A 22,352-nucleotide genomic window follows, 5' to 3' on the forward strand; every position below is an offset into this window, starting at 1 on the left:
TTGATTTGGAGTAAGACCAGCTCCCGTCAGGGTGGGTGGTGATCATTGGGCGCTGTACCTGCTGAAACTGCCGTCTGTCCTGTGGCATCGACAGCTATTAAACTGATGAGCCTCAGCAGAAAGATCACTGACCCACGACACGATGGCGATCAGCAGATACAGGTTAATCAGAGAAGCTCTCCTCCTTTAGGGGCACATGTCTGAACTGATCTGGATGTCAGCTGTGCTTTCCACACCACCACACAATAGACACAGTACTGACAGGAGGGTTCTCCGTTATCAGAACCAACACCACCAGGGGTGAGTTTTCAGGTCATTGTCGCCATTCTCCTCTTAGTCCTGATTTCTCGGTGCTGGTTCCGATCCGGAAGAGGTTGTTTTCCTTGGGCTCAGACAGGTGATAAGAAAGCAGCGCATTGTATCCGAGTCTGCGTCTACAGCCCTGATCTTTCCACAAAGTATCCCGCTTCAGCAGATAGGGGATGCTCTCACTGTTACGAGCCGTGCTCAGAGTAGGGTGCGAGAATTGTTGGATTATTGTCATTCATCCAGGATTAAACGTTCACGTCCACGTTGCTGCTGAGCGAGGAACACCAGAGTCTGTGGCCTAAACTTAAACTGAAACGTTTTTAACTCCTCGTAGTTAAAAGACTGCAGGAGACTATATCTCCAGTCTCTGAGTTGATGTTTACAACTGATGAAATTGGAATATTTTTTGGATAATTTTCTAACAATTTGTAAGTCAGTTTTGCATTATTGTCCAAATCAGGATCAAAGGCATTTATTGTAGAAATAACGGAGCCTATTGCACTATTTTCTTTCACATAAACATTAATTACAGGCTCCATAAATCTAGGTGCATTATCATTGACATCGGAAACCTGAACAGTAATGACCCTGATACTGGACAGAGGTGGGCTCCCTTCATCTGTGGCTGTAATTGTGACATTGTAAAGAGAAGTGTTTTCTCTGTCCAGTGGTCCATCTACTACTAATGAATAGTCATTTTTGTAGTTGGACTTCAGTTTAAAGGGAGCAGACCCAACTACCTTACAGTTAGTTACACCATTGTTTCCTCCATCTGTATCACTCACTGTAACCAAAGCTACTATTGTCCCCAGTTCTGCATCTTCTTTTACGGGGGTCATGAGTGACGTCACCGATATTTCCGGGGCATTGTCATTCACATCAATTATCTCTATCAGCAGTTTAGCGTGTGCACTACGAGGAGAGGTGCCTTGATCCGTTGCTTGGACTCTTACCTCATAAGCAGACGTCTCTTCATAATCTATTGTGCCCTTCACGGTGATTTCTCCTGTTTCTGAATTTAGATCAAACATATTTGATGGATCTGTATTTCCTCTCTTGATCAATGAATACAGGATCTTACTGTTAATGCCCTCATCTAAATCTGTAGCATTAACTTTATTATCACTGTTCCATGTGCCATATTTTCACGCACACGTATTTTATAAAGCAATTTGTTGAAAACTGGTGTATTATCGTTGGCATCTATTATATTTACATCTATCTGCAATGCACCTGATCTACGGGTTTCCTCCATCTACAGCGGTCAAATAAGTTTAGAAAGGCCTGTTTCTCTCGTCACTGAGTTGCTGCCTATGTCTGCGTCCACCGCTATCGGGAGAAGATATCGTTCTCCCGGCGACATTGATTCTGAGATGTTTAACGAATATGACTGTTCAATAAATTCTGGCGAGTTATCATTTATGTCTAACACACTGACCTCGATGCGGTGTACATTCATTGGATTGCTTAAAACGGCCTGTATCCTCAGGGAGCATTGTGGCGTGTTTGGACAAATCTCTTCTCTGTCTATCCTCTCGTCAACAAAGAGGTTCCCGGTCCGCAAATTCACGTCAAAGTAATTCTTACTGTAACTCGAAACAATACTCAGAGCCCTGGCTTCTAGGTATTGTAAATTCAGGTGCAAATCCTTTACGATATTCCCCACCACGGTGCCTTTGTTCGCCTCCTCGGAAATGGAGTAGGATAATTGCGAAGCAGACGAGTCACAAAGACACAGCAGTGCAACAATATGAATCCAGGCATATTCCTCGTTTCCCATCGCTGTACAATAAACACTGAATTCCGCTTATTGTGTATTTCCAGTGTATACATCCGTCATAAACAACAATCCCAAACAGCAGCAGCGGCTCTTCTGCCCACAGTACAATCCGTATCTCTCTGGACTGATGGCTGGCCGATGGCTGTTTTAGGTTTCCCGTGCAGGGAGGAGTTTTACACATATTGTAACAATCTTATATGTGTGGTCTCCAGCGACATCATGTGGTAAATGACAGAGAAGTCAATATAAGGAACAGCCCAATGATTTGTTTTCAGTTTCATAAAATATGAGTTACTAAAAGCGTTGGCACATACTGTAGATTGAGTGATTGGAAACAAATTCAACAGTAATTTTTATAACATATAATCAGTTTCGTTGTCAAACGTAAATCTATCAATTTAAAGAACCATACAAGGGTACAACAAAACTCCAGTGATGCAGTGTCCATGCACAACGTAAGCTCACTTAATTTTAGGTAAATGCCGAGAAAAAATTAAACCCTTTATGTAAAATAATCAATTAACTAATTAGCCACATAAGTCCTTAAATAATAAAAGTGTATCATTTTAGTGTAGATAGCGCTTCCAAATGTTCCCCCTATGTAAGCACCACGGATAGCGCTGTACGGCTGCACGGTTCCAGTGTACTAAAGAGCTGTAAAGAGGCAACACTTTCAAACAATCCTGCTTTCATAGACGCCATCTCAGGACCTTAAACAGATATGGGTGTGGGTGCTTGGTCTTTGTGGTCTTACGAAGTTTGTCGCTGAATCCCATCACTGATGGGAATTTCTATTAGGTCGTTTATAAAACTACAACATTTTCTAACGTGAACAGCGGAAATTGTATGTTAACTGAGGAGCTATCACTACTTTTATTACTTTGTATTCGCCTTGTCTAGACTTGTGTATGCACAATTATCGTAGCAAAATGTGTAAATCATGTACATTTCAAACTGAAAGCGCTTCAGTGAAGAACCATACCTTGTCTGTTGTAGGTAAAGTCTGAGTTCTGGTAAAAGTGTCTCCTCCGTTAATATAGGTAAAGTATGAGTTCTGGGAAAAAGTGGTCCCTCCGTTAACCTGATCAGATCAGCATCTACAGGCGGAAAGGGGGCGGGGAAAAAACTAGTCACTCTTAAGCGTGTCTGAGAGCTGAAACACACGTCATCTGAGGAGGAGATTTGGAGTAAGACCCGCTCCGTCAGGGTGGGTGGTGATCATTGGGGCGCCGTACCGCTGAACTGCCCCGTCGTCCTGTGGCATCTGACAGCTATTAAACTGATGAGGACGCCGCAGAAAGATCACGGACACCGACACGATGGCCGATCAGAAGATAAAGGTTTAAATCAGAGAAGCATAATCCTTTAGGGGCACCATGTCTGAACTGAGTCTGGAGTCAGCTGTGCGTTCAACCACCCAAAACATAATAGACACAGTAGCTGACGGGAGGGTTCTCCGTTAATCAGAACCAACACCACCATAGGGTGAGTTGTCAGGTCATTGGCACTCATTATCCTTCTAGTCCTGAGTTCCTCCGGTGCTGGTTCCGACTCCGGAAGAGGTTGTTTCCTTGGGCTCAGACAGGTGAGAAGAAAGCAGCAGCCGCAATGTATCCAGAGTCTGAGTCTACAGCCCCTGATTTGTTGCCACAAAGTATCCACCTTCAGCAGAAAGGGGCTGCTCTCACTGTTAACGGCGCCGTGCTCAGAATAGGGCGCGAGAAATTGTTGGATAATGGTCATTTTAGTCCAGGATTAAAAACTTCACAGTCACGTTGCTGCTGAGCGGAGGAAACACCAGAGTCTGTGGCCTGAACTTTAAACTGAAACGTTTTTTTTATACTCTCATAGGTTAAAAGACGGAAGGCTGACTATGCTCACAGTTCTGAGGTGATGTTTACCATGTAGCCCGGAGACCTGAGTGACATGACTACCATAAATGAAATATTAACCTGGCCCTTCCTTAATGTCAGCATCAGTGCAGATACCGTTTTGATGATTACTCCAACGTACTGTTTTTCTTGCACATACACATTAACACGGGTTCTGAAAACAGGCGAGCGAATGGCATTTACATCAGAACAACTGAACAGTATAATAACATGGTCTGAAGAGAGGAGGACTCCCTTCATCGGTAGCTAATATGGTGATGTTGTAGTTGGCAGGTAATGTCTCTGTCAAGAGCCCCGTCAACAACGAGAGATAAAATTTTATAATTTGTCTCTAGTTTAAAGGGAACTCCGATTTAAGATTTTACATCTCACTTCACCGTTTCTACCGCATCATTGTTAGAACGGATTACAAGTGCGATAGACAGTACCCCTTAAGCCGTCTCCTTACAGGATTTAACCAATGACGGACAGTGATTTCGGGCAGCGTGTCCTTACAGCCAATTACTTCTACTAGGCACTTACAGTGAGCAGACATCGGTGGACTGAGATTATCGTGGCTCGGAACGGATCTCGAACGCTGTATATTCCTCATAACTCGACATTCGCTTTGAGCATTATCGCACGGTTATGGGTCAATATGAATATCTCTAATATACGATCCTGCCTACTTCTTAGGAGTAAACTATATCACCATTTGTCCCAGCGCACTGCCCGTCGGTTGATTAGTGTAATAAAGTTGTACCAATTGGCAGTGTTTTACAAAATACTAGTTTTGTAAAGGACGACTAAACCCTGGAGGTTAACATTTATTGTCTAAAACGTGACCAAGACTGTGAAGTGCAGATGCTCGGTGGAGTCCCTAAATATGTAGCAGGTCACAGTGAGATGGATCACAGGCTGTTTCTCTCTAATCCAGCGTTTTCTGGTAAAACTAACTCGGAGACACGTTTCTCCCTCCTTTGATTGTAGCGAGAGAAAATATTAATTTAGGTGTCAATTTAAGCGCCTTACTGGACTTCTTAAAATACATCTGCATCGATCGCCAGCCGACAAAGAAAATTTCATTCCAGGCAGAGTACCGCTATGTCTACAGGTTTGAGATTTTCCGTGCATAACGGGTCGTTGTCGTAACATCTAGACTATTAGTTCTAACGATAAAAGTCAAGGATGTTTATCACAGTTTATCCATGACTGTACATGTTGGGCTTTCGAACAGAGCTCCAATCTTGTCTATTCTCTCATTAAGTAGATTCACCAGTCTTTACATTTACGCAAAAAATATGTTCTTGTGATCCAGTACAATCTGAAAACATAGAGATTCCAAATCCGAAGGCTGAGGTTAGATACGTGCGATATTTCCTACCAGGAAGTCCCCGGATTCAATTCCTCGAACACAGACTAGGAGAGTGACCAGACTCGCTTCCCAGCACACTCCAGTAGCACAGCACCAGACATAAAACAATAGAACGTCTGCATGTGCAGGCATCCCATTCCATAAGGATTTCCAAAAGCAGCATCAAAGCAAGGAAACCCGTCAACGAATTTTACAGTATGAAAAAATACAGCTTTTTAGAAGGCGTCAAATATAGAGTACAGATGGATTTGAAAACGAATCTCTCTGCCCTTCGCGTCTCTCTCATTGTGCCAAAAAGCCTGGAGAGGGACAATCGTAATCGGAAACCTGGGAGGAGCTGAAAAACTACTACGTAGGGAACTATCATGTTACAGTCTATAGCGTCACCACGTGGAGATATGCAAAAGTGATATAATTTGTTTTGAAAAGAGGTGCTGTTCAAGAGAGGCTAGAATGTTTTCACAGGCTTTTTCGGATGGTGAAAAGGCAAATGAAATGCTACCAAATCAAAAACCAATGTAATCCGGTTTATTACTTGTAATTAATTTACAAAATCTGAAAACATCGTACAACATCTACAATTGGCAACAGGGCTCCAACATATTAAGATCCCAACTTCTCACAAAACCAAGTTAGGGTTTTCAAAATAAAACAAAAAAATTAAAAAAACGAGCAGAAAGCCACACTAAAGGTTTTGTTACAGTATCAAAATCATTCTTCCCTGGAGTAATTGATCAATACCTACAAAAAAAATTATAGCTAATATTAAAATTTGCAAATTATTCTACCTTGTCTGGGTTAGGTAAAGGTCGAGTTTGGTCAAGTGTCTCCTCGCTTATACTGATCACTCTAGGCATCTACAGCGGAAACGGGGCGGGGAAAACCAAAGTACCTTCCAGCGTGTCTGAGTGAACACACCGTCTACTGCTGAGTAGATTCTGAGTAAGACAGCTCAACCGTCAGGGTGGGTGGTGATCATTGGGCGCTGTAGCGGCGGCTGAAACTGCCGTCTGTCCTGTGCAGTTTGACAGATCTATTAAAACTGATGAGAGTCAGCGAAAGACACTGACAACCGACCAGCATGGCGATCAGCAGATACAGGTGTTTAAATCAGAGAATTCCTCCTTTAGGGGCACATTTGAACTGTTGGATGTCAGGCTGTGCTTTTCAACCAACACCCAGCATCATAGACACAGTAGTCATGACAGGGAGGGTTCTCCGTTATCAGAAACCAACACCACTCGGAGGTGTGGAGTTTTGAGGTCATTGTCATCTTCTCCTCTTAGTCCTGATTTCTCCGGTGTAGTTCGATTTCCGGAAGAGGTTGTTTCCTTTGGGGGCTCAGAACAGGTGATAAGAAAGCAGCGCATTGTACCAGTTCTGCGTCTATCAGCCTCTGTATCTTTGCCACAAAGTCAGCCCGCTTCGCACGAATAGGGGATGCTCTCCATGTTAACGGAGCGTGCTCGAGAGTAGGTGCGGCGGAATTGTTGATTATGTCATTTCATCCTAGGAATTTAAAACGTTCACAGTCACTTGCTGCTGCGCGGGAACACGCAGAGTCTGTGGCTCTGACTTAAACTGAAACGTCTTTTAACTCCTATGAGTTAAAAGACTTCAAGGCTGACTATATCTCCAGTCCTGAAGTTACGTGATCATTGAAGCTATTGGTGGTTGTTGGAGACATTTTTATTACGTGGTATACGGTTGACTTTGCGTTTTCATTCAATCGGAATCTAATGTCGTCAGTGTCTGAATTGTAGTTCCAATCGGGGACATTCTCTTAACATAAACATTAATCAGAGGTTTCAGAATCCGGGAGGATTGTCGTTGACATCAGAACATGACAGTAAGGACGCTGTGTCGGACAGAGAGGGGGTTCCATTATTGCAGCTGGAATTGATAAATCATACAGGGAAACACTTTCTCTGTCAAGCGGCCCGGTCAACCAACAGAATAATAGTTTTTTATAGTTAGATTTTAATAAATGGCCACAGAACCTGTAATTTTACAGTTGTCAAACCATTTTTACCGGCACTTTCTGTGATAGTCACCATTAGCAACAGACTGTGCCTATTTCGCGTCCTCTCTTACGGATCATGAGTGTGACACGGAGATTTTCTGGAGCATTGCATTGACATCAATAACTTAGACCTAAAAAACCTTACTATAGGGCGTTGCGAGGAGAGCCTTTATCTTCGCGCTGACAGAATCGCGTATGCTTGGTTTTCCTCATACTAATATTACCTTTCACAGTAATTCTCCGTATCGGCATTAGGACAAATGTGTCTAGGGTTTAACAACGACCCTTTCTGTGAAAGCGAATATAATTGACATTAACACTGCGTCTAAATCAGTATCTGTTCAGTTTTATAACGTTGCACAATATTTACATTTTAAAAAACTTGGAACTTGTAAAGATTTACTGAAAAGGGTGACGGTCGTTTAAATCCGAAATTAAATTGTATCTGTAACGTCCCACGTTTGGGAGGTGTCCTCAGCTATCGCAGTTAGTAGAGTTCAATCCCAGCCTGTTTTCTCGAATCCACTGCTTTCTTCAGCACAACTATGTGACCCACTTGGAACCACCGGCTTTGTATATCCAAAAGAGAAATTATCATTCGGATCAATTTGTAGTCTTAAACGATAATTAGCACCTACATACTGACGTCATGAGTTATCGGCAGTGGATGTCGTTCAAGACATGTGACAGATTCATACATATCTATGTGTAGTGGTTTCTTCCAGAAAAGATGGAGCATTGTCATTAATATAATTTATAACAACTTCAATTCGATGGAGGCTGCGAGGGTTACTCAATACGGCCTCTATATTTTTAAAGAGCACTTTACCGTATTAGACAAGCTCCTCCGATCTATCCTCTCGCTACGAAAAGTACTCCAGATCATGATTAATGTCAACTACGTTTTTTTGTACAGAGGTATTGAAGGCCGCGGAAGGGAGGTTGCTGCACAATTAAGATTTAAATCCTTAGCAAGATTTCCCACCGATGTCCCTTGGTCAACCTCCTCTGAAATTGAGTACGATATCTGAGCCCAGGACAGTCGCAGAGCAAAGCAGAGTGAAAAAAAAGACCCCCAATATTATCCCATGTACCGCGTTAGCCCTCGTTGGTGAGGAAAAAGCAAAGGAGCCGTTTCTTCTTTTTAGGCTCGTCCACGACACGTGAAAAATAGCTTTTTTATTATCCATTCTCAGTTAGAGTGCTCTCTCTTCTGGGTACGGTAACGCTATATTCACAAAGCCTGCCGATGAGACGTCTTCTTTGCGTGGTAAAAAGAGGAGGAGTTTCTAAAACGGTGAACACAAGAGTGTTGCTGGTTCTATAGCGACATCCAGGACTCGTTGGCATACAGAAAGATGGCTCGGAGCATAGGGGGATATGTTTATTATAAGATACACCTAACCGTATTCATTAATACAATGAAGGGTTAATAGATGATGGTAGAATGCCCATAGAACAACCTTATTTGGGAAATATTTAGTTAGAACATTTGTTAAACATGTACATGTTTATGTTTTCATGTTGTCTCAATTAAATATAGAACCACGGACAGCACCTCCACTTGCACTCTAAATACAGGAGAACAGAAGAAAGGGGAATTTGTTCAGCACAATGGGCCAGCGACCCCAATGCAGTTTTCAGCTTGTGCTACTGCTCATGTGTCTCCAGAGTACTGTACAAACACACCGTAAAAACCCAGTGAAAAATACCAACGTTTCTGTTACACTTAATGTGTAATCAATCATACAAACACCCTCGACATCGTGTAAAAGTAATGGATTCACTACCACTTTTAGTACCATCACAGCCATATGACAAGTTAAAATCAAGTTTATATCAGATATATCAAATTATGTGTCAGTCCATTTAAAAGGCTTAAACAATAATAGGTAATAGTTATAGATATACCTGTAGACTTTAATAGTTTTGTTAATATACTGTAGATAAAGTTGAAAATAATTTAAAATGAATGTGGGTGTTTTGAAGGATTGTCAGGCAAACTCAGGGCAGGGCTTATATAGCATAATTAAATATTTGAATCTAACAAAAGAACGCAAATGAGGTAAACCTAAAGATTAACCAACTCAGTCTTTTTAGATTAAGGAAGTCAGGGATGCCCTACCTGTCTGTGTTAGGTAAATCTGGTTCTGGTAAAGTGTCTCCTCCGTTAATTACTGATCAGCTCAGCATCTACAGGCGGCAACGGGGGCGGGGAAACCACTACGTCACTCTCAGCGTGTCTGAGCTGAAACACACGTCATACTGCTGAGTAGATTTGGAGTAAGACCAGCTCCCGTCAGGGTGGGTGGTGATCATTGGGGCGATGTACCTGCTTGAAATGCCGTCTGTCCTGTGGCATCTGACAGCTATTAAAAATGATGAGGACTAAGCAGAAAGATTCACTGGACACCGACACGAGGCGCATCAGCCGATACAGGTTTAAATCAGGAGAAGCCTCCTCCCTTAGGGGCACATGTCTGACTGAGTCTGGAGTCAGCGTGCTTTCACACCACCACATCAATAGACAAAGTAGATGAAGGGAGGGGTTCTCCGTTATCAGAAACCACACACCAAAGGGGTGAGTTTTAGGTATGGTCGCTCTGCTCTTTTAGGCCGATTTCTCCGTCTGGTTCCAATCAGGGAGAGGTTGTTTCCTTTGGGCTCAGACAGGTGATAAGAAAGCAGCGCAATTGTATCCGAGTCGAGTTCTACAGCCCTGATCTTTGCACAAAGTATACCGATTCAAGCAGAATAGGGATGCTTCTCAACTGTTACCGGAGCCGTGATCAGATAAGGCGCGGAAGTGGTGGATTATTGTCATTTTCATCCAGAATGAAAACGTTCACAAGGTACGTTGCGCTTGAGCGGAGGAACACAGGTCTGTGGCATGAACTTTAAATGGAAAACGTTTTTAAAATCCTCATAGTTTAAAAGACTGCAGGGGACTCATATCTTCAGTCACCTGAGTTGATGGTTTACATTGTGGGAGGGGCAGATATTTACTATTACTGGACTAACAAGGAATAGATAATCTGACCATTGTTGCTGACGTATGCATCAATTTGCGTAACCTGTTTTAAGAAGCTGCCTACTTTACTGTTTTCTTTACATAAATGTTTATTTCATTTGGGGAAACGTGGGGCATTGTCATGAACATCAGACAACATAAACCAGTAATAACAGTGATGTCGAAAAAGAGGAGGAACTCCTTCATAGGTAGCTGAATTGTTAATTGTACGGAGGGGGGTTATCTCTGTCTAACTGTCCGTCACCCACTAAACGGATAATAGTTTTGTAATTGTCTCCAATTTGACACCGGAACCGTATTTAATCTCACATTCCCTCTCACCGTTTGTACCAACGGCTTTGTCTAGAACGGATCAAGGGCAATGGCAGTCCATACATCAGCGTCCTTCGTTCACTGTATGAGCAGTGACGTCACAGTGATGTCGGAGCGTTGTCGTACATCAATTACTTCTACTCACTTTTATATGAGCAGAAGAGGGGGCTGGACTTTGTCCCTTGCCTCTGTCGGATCTCAAAAGCTTTTATTTCTTCATAAGGATTTTGCCTTTTACTGAAAATAATCCCCGTTTCAGGGTCCACTTTTGAAAATCATCCAGAAGAATGTGGTCTGATCCTTACTACGAAGGATATACTATGTCACTGTTTGTGCCCATCATCTGGTCGGGTCGCATTAAGGTGAAGGACGCTGTACCAATCGGGCTATTTTCAAAGTTTAATTTTATAAGAGTGCTGGCTGAAATGGGTGCCGTATCATTGAATTCTAGTACGTTATTTCATTTTTGATGGTGGCCTGAATGGGTGGCGTCCCCGTCTAAAGCAGTTACAGAGCTGTATATGTGGCTTTTCTCACGGTTAGGGCTTTCTGCAACATAATCGGAGATATGCTTCCCCTCTGGTGTGTAGCAAGATTGAAGTATGCGGTTGGAGAGCGTATACGCGCTAACACCGTTTTTACCCACATCAGCATCGCTTTGCCTCTGATGACGGCGATCTAAATCCAGGCACAGTGTTCTCTGCAATGTCAGTATTTGTGATTTGGGGTAAAAGGACGGAGAATGGTCATTCACATCTTTAATTCTATATCTACGCGGGAAAGCTTAGTGGGTGTTATAACTGCGTATACGCTAACAGTGCATTGGGGGGTTCATCTGCACATAGCTCCTTCGGTCCTATCTCTCAATGACCTACAGAAATCGGTTTTTAGTTCACTCGAAGTATTTCCGCTTTCGATCCCGGAACAACCTGAAACCAACGGGACTCAAATCTGCCACATTGAGTTGTAGAATCCTTGGCGATGTTTCAGAAATCTAGTCCCCGGTTTACCGCCTATGAGACAGAGTATGAGAGCTGCGCAGACGGAGATTCCAGAAAACAACAACAGCACCAGCACCAGGTATGTAAAAATAGACCTACTGCTTACTCGGAGAAGGCATCATTCCGCGAAAAAAAAAACAAGCCTATATCACAGTGGAGTTTTTAACGTTGACTGGTGAGATGTGGACAATTTTTTTAGCCAATACTATTCCCGATGTCTATTCGTAAGACCGAGAACATTATGACCTCCATCTTACCCGGATCTCTTTGTAATGAAAATCCCCAGTCATTTCCGTTTGTACTCTGGGAGGACGCTCGGCGTTTCGGTACGGGTCTTAGCGTCACGTGTGGGAACTTCGACCAAAGGCACAGTTTAAATCAACAAATACCCATCTTCTATCAGAAAACGCTGGACATCTACAATCTGCACTTTAAAGTATTTCCAGGATTTGGAATATACTAAAACACGCAATGTGCTTACACTTTGACAGCACCATGAATGCGATTTACAATCCTTGTGGTAAACAATTCGCTGTACATTGATTGTTAAATTATTAAAAAGGTCCATACTTTCCCGCGGATATTCGCGCAGCCAATAAGAATGCACGTCTGTCAAACAGTCAAAATGGCTTTTTAAAACTTGCAATAGAGAAATTTATGGGGTTTTTTTTGCCTCATAATAGCAGGCAAGTTCTATTTCTATCGATAATTCTATTGTACTAAAACCTGATGTTATGTATCAAAAGTAAAGAATTCCCATTCGTGGAAGGTATTACAATGCTTGAAAAGGCACTCTTCGCAAATATAAAAAACGAAATAAACATTTCAACAAGGCATTGATGGAATATTTTGAAGTGATAGTCTGTGTGACCTTTTGTTGACAACACACTGGAAATTGTAATAAGAAAATAAGTTATTGCAAAGAGATCCAGATAACTAATAATGATTTAGTACCGCTTTCTGCTTCAACACTCATTCTTAACCTTTAAGATCTACATTGCCCATATTCGCACAGTGAAAATGGCAAGATTAATACAGCTAATTTTCAATATGCATGAGAATTGCAGGCGAACACATTCAGAAATGGGTGGTCTAGCCCCACGGGACACGGGGAATACACCCTTAAACGCAGAAGTAAGCAGCAAAAGAATTCAACATCTGAAGAGCAGGCCTAGATCAACATAGAACAACAACCTCAAGGACTTTATATGACCAACCATTAAATAAATTACAAATTAAAAGTTGTTGTTGCACCAAACTCATTATATAGTACCAAGTATAATTTCACGTTGAATCTCAACCATAAATGATAGGTAATAATATGACGTACTTAATGCCAATATTTCTACCTTGTCTGTATGGGTAACGTCTGAGTTCGGGTAAAAGTATCTACTCCGTTAAATACTGAGCAGCTCAGCATCTACGGGCTGAAACGGGGAGGGGGAAAACCCACTACGTCACTCCTTCAGGTGTCTGAGCTGAAAACCAAACGTCATATGCTGAGTAGATTTGGAGAGACCAGCTCCCGTCAGGGTGGGTGGTGAGCATTGGGGCGCTCTGGACCTGCTGAAAATGCGTCTGTCGGTGGCATCTGAAGCTATTAAACTGATGAGACCAGCAGAAAGATCACTGGACACGACACGATGGCGATCAGGGAAGAATACAGGTTTTTAAATCAGAGAAGCTTCCTTCCTTTAGGGGCACTGTAGTAACGGAGTCTGGATGTCAGCTGTGCTTTTTTCCCACCACCCAAATCAATAGAACAGTAGCTTGAAACAGGGGGGTTCTCGTTATCAGAAACCACCCACCACCAAGGGGTGAGTTTCAGGGTCATTGCACTTCATTATCATCTTCGTCCTGAGTTCTCGGTGATGGTTCCGTCCGGAAGAGGGGTTCCTTTGGGCTCAGACAGGTGATAAGAAAGCAGGGAATTGTATCCAGAGTCTGCGTCTACAGCCATGATCTTTGCCACAAAGTATCCGTCAGAGAATAGGGGGATGCTATCACTGTGAATGCGAGCCGTGATCAGGTAGGGCGCTAGGAATGTTGGATATTGCATTTCATTCCAGGTTACAAGTTCAACCGTCCCGTGGCGGGCTGAGCGGAAGGAACGCCAGCAGTCTGTGGACTGAAAACTTTAAACTGAAACGTTTTAACTACTCGAGTTAAAAGGACTGCAGGTTGACTATTATCTCCGTCTCTGAGTTGAGGTTAACATAGTCGGAGAGGAGCAGTGGTTACTGTACTTGTAACAATGAATAGCTAACCGGACATTTTGATCGAGGTCTGCATCAATGGCTGAACCTTTTTTATAACTGCTCTACTGGACTGTTTTATTGCACATAGACAATGATTCTGTTTTATTGAAACACAGGTGTATATACAGTAACATCTGAGACGTGCACATTAAAACGCTCGTGCTGGAGAGGGTGGGCTGCACTATCATCGCGTGATGGTGATATTGTATATTGAGACGCGCTCTCTCTTCAAGAGGGAAAAACCCATCCAACCACCAACGAGTAGGTAATTCGTATTAATTTGAGTCCAATTTAAAAAGGAACATGATTGGAATGATACAGATCGCATCCATTTCTACCTCGCTTGATCAAATACTCTGAAACCAAGCGGCAAGTGGCGGTTGCCATGGAAGCATCCTCCTTCACGGGGTTCAGCAGTGAAGTAAAAACTGTAATTTCAGGGGCATTGTCATTGACATCTAAAACTTCAATCATAATTTGATAGGTGACGCTCATCGGCGAGGAAGCTCCATCACTGGCTGTATCGAATCTTCAAAAGCATATTCGCTTCAAAGTCAGATATTCTTTTCTATTTGTTACCGTTCCAGTTTTTTCGTCTATAGAAACAGATCAGTTTTAGGCACACAGGTATATTTTCTAAAGGAGTAAACACCTTTCATTTTGGCCTGCAATCTAAATCAGTCGCATTAATGGTATTATCGAGTCCCTATCTAGCTTTCTCATACACACGGCTTTAAGCGAGTTTGCTGAATACAGGAGGATTAGTGCTTGTCCAAGACATTCACATTAAGTCATACTGCCAGATTTAGCAGGACTCCGCATCAATGGCGGTCAGTTGAGGTCGGATCACAGACTGTTTTCTCTGTATAAACCTTCTGAAGTCAGTAATCGCGGTAAACACTCTCTCCATATGTGTAGCGAGAGAGAAAGAAATGTTATTCTGGCTAAGCTTGTAGCTATTTTTTAAAAACCTTTGTATTTTTACGACGTCAGCATCGTGGGCTCTTTGCAAGGGGAATTTCGCTCCTGCTGCTGTACTCTCACTTATGTAATTATCGGCGACGTGCTGAGAGGGAGAGGGAAATTAGCATTCACTCTTAAAATGATTATTTCAATCCGGTACAGTTTTCAAAGGCTATTAATAACTGCTTCGCACTGAGCGAACATTTGGGTTTCATCGCCGCCGAGCTCCTCTCGAATATTCTCTCAAGAAGTACAGGACACAGTCTTTAGGTTTACCTAGAGTTATTTTATCTTATCCTGAAACGATATGAACCAGGCGGGACTCCAATCCGGGATAATTGTGGCTCGATCTTTAGCGATATTTCCGACACAGCACAGATTTACCTATCATGACGACTGGAGAAGAGAGCTGCCCAAGACACCGCTTTCCAGTAACAATCCAGCAGGCACGACCAAGAGGATGAGATCCACACAGAGCTGCTTTGCTCGGCAAATGCATATCAATACACAGAGAAGGGGACATGTAGGAAATCTGTGACATAATTACAACCCCGAGATCAGCTTCGGAAGATATATTACAGTCAAAAGTCCGCAATCCAGACTCAGGAGGAGAAGAACCGTTCTTGTCGTTCGACTCTCTTTGGAACAAAGCCAACAGAAACATCATACGCGAATCGGGAGGAGCCATGATCCACCAACAAGATCGGACAATGTGAGTGTCTCAGTTGTCCCAGTTGTGGGACATGACTACGGTGATACATAACACAGTTTACAAGGTTTTAAGTGGGGTAACAATTCTTACATTTCCCTAAAAATTTATCAAGTGTAAACATAAAAGGTCAAACAATAAACAACAATGTCCGCCCACTAATTACTATAATAACAGTGTATGGATTGAAGTGTTCTTAAAAATACAGCATCTTTAGAACTTAACTGTAATGTCAAACAAGAGGCCTTACCGTTCTGCAGTCTAGGTGGTTATTTGTGGTAAATTAGACAATGATGACCTTTTAAACTTCAGTGAAGTGTATGTCAAATGTACAAGTTGTTTTTTTTTTTTTTTTTTTTTGTCTTTTGTGGTAATGTGTTAGAAATCAAGTTGATTTGATGATGTCAAGACAAAAATGGAAGGTTTTATTCAAGATACATGATGAGATCTGTAACATAGTGTTCAAAACAATAATTGCCCAAAGACGGGAATATAATTTAAAAACATTGGGGACTTTAACCATTGTAGTTTTTCATCATGTTCTGTAAATTGAAGCAAGTTGAAAAAGTTAAAGGCGCACCATATAGCGACCCACAGAAAATGGATGAATATGCCAGACAAAACAACACTGACATTTAAAAACCATCCAAATAACAAGGAGGCTACATTCTATACGATGAACTTACCACTACGATTTTTTGACAAAAAATTGAGTTTCTGTAACGGAAATGACGGTTTTCTTGACACTAATAGCGTCTCTTTAAAAATAAATAACGTAGGCTCTAACAAAGAACTGCACTATATCGAAACATATCTACATAGAAAAGTGCAGCAATATATACTTATGATTATATCTACCTTGTAGGTTTAGGTAATAAGATGAGTTCTGGTAAAAGTGCTCCTACGTTAATAAGAATTCAACTCAAGCATCAAGGCGGAAACGGGGAGGGGGGGAAAAACCACTACGTAAATCTTCAGCGTGTCTGATCTGAAAACACGTCATACTGCTGAGTAGATTGGAGTACGAAAAGCTCCGTCAGGGTGGGTGGTGTTCATTGGGGCGCGACATGCTGAAACTGCAGTCTGTCCTGTGGCATCTGACGCTATTAAAGACTGATGAGATCGCAGAAAGATCAATGACAACGGACACGAGGTGGCGATCAGCAGATACAGGTTTAAATCAGAGAGAGAGGCTATCCTCATTTAGGCAGCAAATGTCTGAAACTGAGTCTGGATGTCAGCTGTGCTTCCACCAACACCACATCAAGAGATACAGTAGTGACAGGGAGGGTTCCGTTCAGAAAACAACAACACCAAGGGGTGAGTTTTTTCAGGTCATTGTCACTCATCTCTCTTCGTCCTGATTTCTCCGGTGCTGGTTCCGATCCAGGAAGAGGTTGTTGTCCTTTGCGGCGCAGACAGTGATAAGAAACAGCGCATTTGATCAGAGTCTGCGTCTACAGCCTGATCTTTGCCACAAATAATCCCGCTTCAGCAGGCATAGGGGATGCTCTCCCTGTTAACGGAGCCGTGCTCAGCATAGGGTGCGAGAATTGTGGATGATTGTCATGTCATCCAGAATTAAAAACGTTCACAGTCACGTTGCTGCTCGAGCGGAGGAAACACAGAGTCTGGAGCCGAACTTTAACTGACACGTTTTAACTCCTGTAGTAAAAGCCTGAGCTGACTATATTCGTCTCTGAGTTGATGTTTCTCGTCGAGCGTGGCAGTGAGTTATGGTACTGGTAACAAAATGATAGAATGCCCGGTGTGATCGATGATGAATCAGTTGCTGAACCTTTTTATAACGGCTCCTACGGGCAAAAACTGTTTTTCTTTCACCTAGACATTGCTTATGTTGTCTGTGAACAAAAAAGGGGTATTATCATAACATCTGAGACGTGCACATTAATAACGCTAGTGTGGAGGAGAGGGGGCTTCCTCATCAGTCGCCAGTGCTGGTGATATTGTATTGAGACGCGCTCTCTCTGGTCAGAGGGGACCATCCACACCAATCGATTAGTACATTAGTATAATTTGAAGACACAATTAAAAAGAAAATGATGGAGATGATACAGTATCATCCCATTTCTACCTCCGTCGTTATCAAATACTGAACAAGCGTCAAGGTGCGGTGCCAAATGGAGAAATCCTCCTTCAACGGTGTTAAGCCGTGACAGTACTGTAATTTCAAGGGGGCATGGTCATTGACATATACAACTTCAATCAATAATTTTGCATTGAGGGCGAGCGAGATGAAGCTCCATCACGGCTTGTATCGGAATCTCAAAAGCATACTTCTCTTCAACGTCTATGTTCTTTTAGTTGTTACAGTCCCAGGGTTTTCATCGGATAGCAAAAGATCAGTTGTTTCCCTCGGCCTCCTGCATGAACGATATCACCGTCCATTTGGCCGCGATCTAAATCAGTCGCATTTTAATGTTATTATCGATGTTCCATATCTTAGCGTTCTCATCACACTGCCTTTATAGTAGAGTTGCCTAAATACAGGATGGTTATCATACTGCCAATACATTAAGTGTAATTTCCATAGGCCCAGATTTAGCAGGAGTCCCTCCATCAATGGCAGTCAGTGTAAGGCGGATCACAGACTGTTGTCCCTGGTCTAAAACTTTCTGAAGCAGTTAGTCAATGCCGCGGTAAAACTCTATCATTTATGTGTAGCGAGAGAGAAATGTTCATTTTGGCTAAGTCTTGTAGCTATTTACAGAGTATTTACCGAAGTCAGCATAGATGAGATGGATGCAGAGGGAATTTTGCTCCTGCTGCCTTACTCCTGTAATGTTATTTAATGGAGATGTGGCTAGGAATGCAGGGGGAATTATCATTCACATCTAAACTGATTATGTCATCCGTTACAGTTTAAAGGGTTATTAATAACGCTTCTAACTGAAGCGAACATTTGGGGTATCGCGACGAGCTCCTGCTTAGATCTCTTCTATCATAAAGTATACAGGACAAAGTCTTACAGGTTTACTCGAGAATATGTTTCATTTGATCTGCAAACGATCTGAAAATGCGGGCCTCAATCTGGACATGATGTCAGATCTTGAACGATAATTTCCGACAACAGTGCCCAGATTTACTCCTCTGAGACGGATGGTAAGAGAGCTGCCCAGACACCCGCGTCCAGTAACAAGCCCAGCAGCCGACCAAGAGATAGATCCAAACGAGCTGCTTATGCTCGGCAAATGAATTATTCCATCTATCGAGAAGGGACATGTAGGCAAATTGGCAATACGTTACAACTACGAGATCAGCATCAGGAAGATATATTCCAGTAAAAATGTCCGAATTTACACGGACCTAAGGAGGAGAACCGTTCTTTGTCGTTCGACCTGTCTTTGTACAAAAGGCCCACAAAACATCATCCCTAACTGGGAGGAGCCTGAGCCACCAACGAGGATCGTCTCCAAAGGTGATGGGTCTAAGTTCGTCCCAGTGTGGGCATTGTTATAAAATACTCTTACATCAAACACAACATTTAAAAGTATAATTATTATTCTCCGTAAATATGAAAGGAGGCGCCATCAAATCAAATCAGATCAAGTAAGACAACAACAACGTTAAGCAACGATACTGAAACTAATAGTTGGACTAAGGGGATCGTTAGAATAAAGCTTTTTATTTTTTAAATGTATCGAAAGCTATTTAAATGATTGCAGCAGTGACTTTGATTGTTTTGTTTTTGTTAACTACAGAATGCTATGAATTTTTAAAACTGAAGTCAAGGTGATTTTGCGAAGATTAAGATAGAAAGTAGATATGAAGGGACCATTTGAAATATGGTACTGTTGCAACAGTATTGGCAAAGACATTTGTAATTTTCATTTTTAAAACATCGTAGACTAAACCGGTCTTGGTTTGCGTAATGTTCTGGGAATTGAAAGAAAAGTTTAAAAGGGACATCAGCACCCACGATAGCGACCCCACAAAAAGCCAAACAACCATGACACGCACTATACGGTCTACTAATACGACCTACAAATTTTATTTGTTTAGTGATTTTAATGATTTAAAGAAAATAGGATAGTGGTTGTAACGTAATAACGGTTTATGACGTACATGCATCTCCTTAAAAAAACCGGGCGAAATAAAACGGCGCTATATCTTAAACAATCCTACAATAGAAAAAGGCAGCACCGAATACTGAAGGTATTTAATATCGACTGCAGGCTGACTATATCTCCAGTCTCTGAGTTGATGTTTACAACTGTTGAAATTGGAAAACTTTTCGGATAAGTTTCCATTAATGAATAAGTCAATTTAGCATTTTCTTTTCTATCTGCATCCTGTGCAGTTGTTGTTGTAATAATATCTCCCACTTTACTATTCTCCTTCACGCAAATATTTATATTGCCTTCTGGGAAACGAGGCGCGTTGTCATTAATATCAGAAATTTGCACAGGAATTACAGCTGTGCTAGAAAGAGGTGGACTACCTTTGTCAGTGGCAGTGATGGTTACATTGTACTGCGACACAGTCTCTCTGTCAAGGAGACCGTCAACTATCAGAGAGTAATAGTTTTTGTAATTTAACGTTAATGTAAAAGGAACTGAGTCTTTAATTTGACAAGTGGTAAGGCCATTTTGCCCTCCATCTTTATCAGTCACAGTCACCAATGCAACAACTGTTCCAATTTCAGCACTTTCCTTTACTGGACTCATTAGAGAAGTTATAGAGATTTCTGGTGCATTGTCATTGACATCGACAACCTCCACCAGCACTTTAGAATAACCACTGCGAGGGGAAGCGCCTCTGTCTGTTGCTTGTACTCGTAATTCATAAGCATTGCTTTCTTCGTAATCCAATTTAGCCTTCACAGTGATTTCACCGCTTTCAGGACTAACCACGAATTTTTCGGGGGAGTCCACATTTCCTCTTCTCATTAAAGAATATATAATGTCTGAATTTGACCCTTCGTCTAAATCAGTTGCATTTAATTTCAATATTGTTGTACCTATGGGGGCATTTTCGCTGACTTTTACTTTATAAAGCGGCTTGTTAAACGAAGGCGTATTATCATTAACATCTATCACATTCACAAAAATGTGGACAGTGCCAGACCTCGCAGGTTTCCCTCCGTCTACAGCGGTTAATGTTACTTTAATAGTGGGTTGTTTCTCTCGGTCTAAAGCCTTCTGCAGCACTAACTCAGCGGACGCACTCTCTCCTCCACTACTCACATCTATAGAGAAATGCTCGTTCGGACTTAACTTGTAGGTTTTCACTGAATTACTGCCAGTGTCTGCATCCCGAGCTGTTGGGAGCGGATACCTCTCTCCCGTCGAAGAAGACTCGGAGATATTAAACACATGGGTTTGCTCGAGGAATAATGGTGCATTATCGTTGATGTCCACAATACTGACCTCAATGCGATACATATTCATAGGATGGCTCAACAGTCCTTCTATATTTAAGGTACACTTAGGTAGGTTCGGGCAAAGCTCTTCACGATCTATCCTGTCGTTAACAACCAAAGCTCCTGTTCTCAAATTAACCTCGAAATATTTCTTACTATATCCCGATACAATCCGAAATCCCCGTTCCTCCAACTGCTGTGTATGAATGTTTAAATCCTTTGCGAGGTTTCCCACCACCGTGCCTTTGTCCACCTCCTCGGAAACCGAGTAGGAGATCTGAGCTGCAGACCAGTCAGATAAACAAAGAAGAATGGCGCACACCACCCATTCGGCTTCTCTATGCTGTTGGCGAATCATCCTTGTGTATAGATAAGACATGCAGGCAAGCAAACGTCATTCATCCACGAAAACGGGAAAATATCCACAAGACAGCCAAGCTCCCTTCATTTATGGACCATCTTTAAAGGCGAAGTGTTTGACTAACCCAGCCCCTACGAAACGCACAGGCTTTCTTATTTCACCAACATGGGAGGAGGAGTTTTTGTTCATTAATGAACACAATTGAATGTGTGGTCTCGAGCGACATCTTACGTTCCTTTGGTAGACCACAGTGGATTCTTTACAAACCGCAGCTCATGAGTTAGTGTCTTTTTCTTGAAGGATACAGCAGAAATGTATTAATGATCAGATTACGTGAAGAATTAAGTTTTGTTTGGTGCAAAAAAATAGTAAGAACAGAGAAAAGGCAAGTAACGTAGAGACTAAATTAATCAGAATAACCATTTTACTGTATAGAGGGACAGTAATATATTGTGGATTGTACACTGAAAAATGAATAAATGACTGATGATGTATGGCGGCCCCTATTTGATGCTTATGAACATATTTAGTAATGTGCTTCCACTACTAAAAACAAGTTTTATGACAATATACGACAAAACCATTTTATTCCTCGGTTTTAGCAGTTTATGGGATTTTTGTGGAAATCGATAATGCTAAACGTCTAGGCCCTTATTATCTTAAAATGTGTTGCCGCTTCTCATGACCCATCAACAACCTATGACACGTGTAATATCAGTCAGCCATAAGCAGGACATGAAGTTAATCATGTACCGAAGACTGGCAGACGGAGAAATATCAGCACCAAGGAGAGCGTCTTGAGATAACAAATTGCTACCATCAATGATGAACGGAACCACATTTACCTTGACTAAACCTTCTAAAGTGATACTTAAAAGACAAACTTTTCACTGCTTCATAGTATTAGCTGTTTATATCTCTTACCTTGTCTGTGTTAGGTAAAGTCTGAGTTCTGGTAAAAGTGTCTCCTCCGTTA

The 22,352-nt window shown here is 41.9% G+C and overlaps 1 protein-coding gene and 3 pseudogenes across 2 annotated transcripts in view; all 4 read right to left on the bottom strand.

Moving 5' to 3' along the window:
- The window catches only part of pcdh2ac (protocadherin 2 alpha c), a 183,655-nt gene that overhangs the window by 48,979 nt on the left and 112,324 nt on the right, over nucleotides 1-22,352 (bottom strand). The gene's annotated exons all lie outside the window — the stretch shown is intronic.
- LOC116697050 (protocadherin alpha-C2-like) lies at nucleotides 8-2,407 on the bottom strand (annotated as a pseudogene).
- Nucleotides 9,480-21,743, bottom strand: LOC116697277 (protocadherin alpha-2-like; annotated as a pseudogene).
- The window catches only part of LOC116697045 (protocadherin alpha-3-like), a 26,870-nt pseudogene continuing 26,572 nt past the window's right edge, over nucleotides 22,055-22,352 (bottom strand).

This window comes from Etheostoma spectabile, chromosome 10 (assembly GCF_008692095.1).
Source record: "Etheostoma spectabile isolate EspeVRDwgs_2016 chromosome 10, UIUC_Espe_1.0, whole genome shotgun sequence".
NCBI lineage: Eukaryota > Metazoa > Chordata > Actinopteri > Perciformes > Percidae > Etheostoma > Etheostoma spectabile.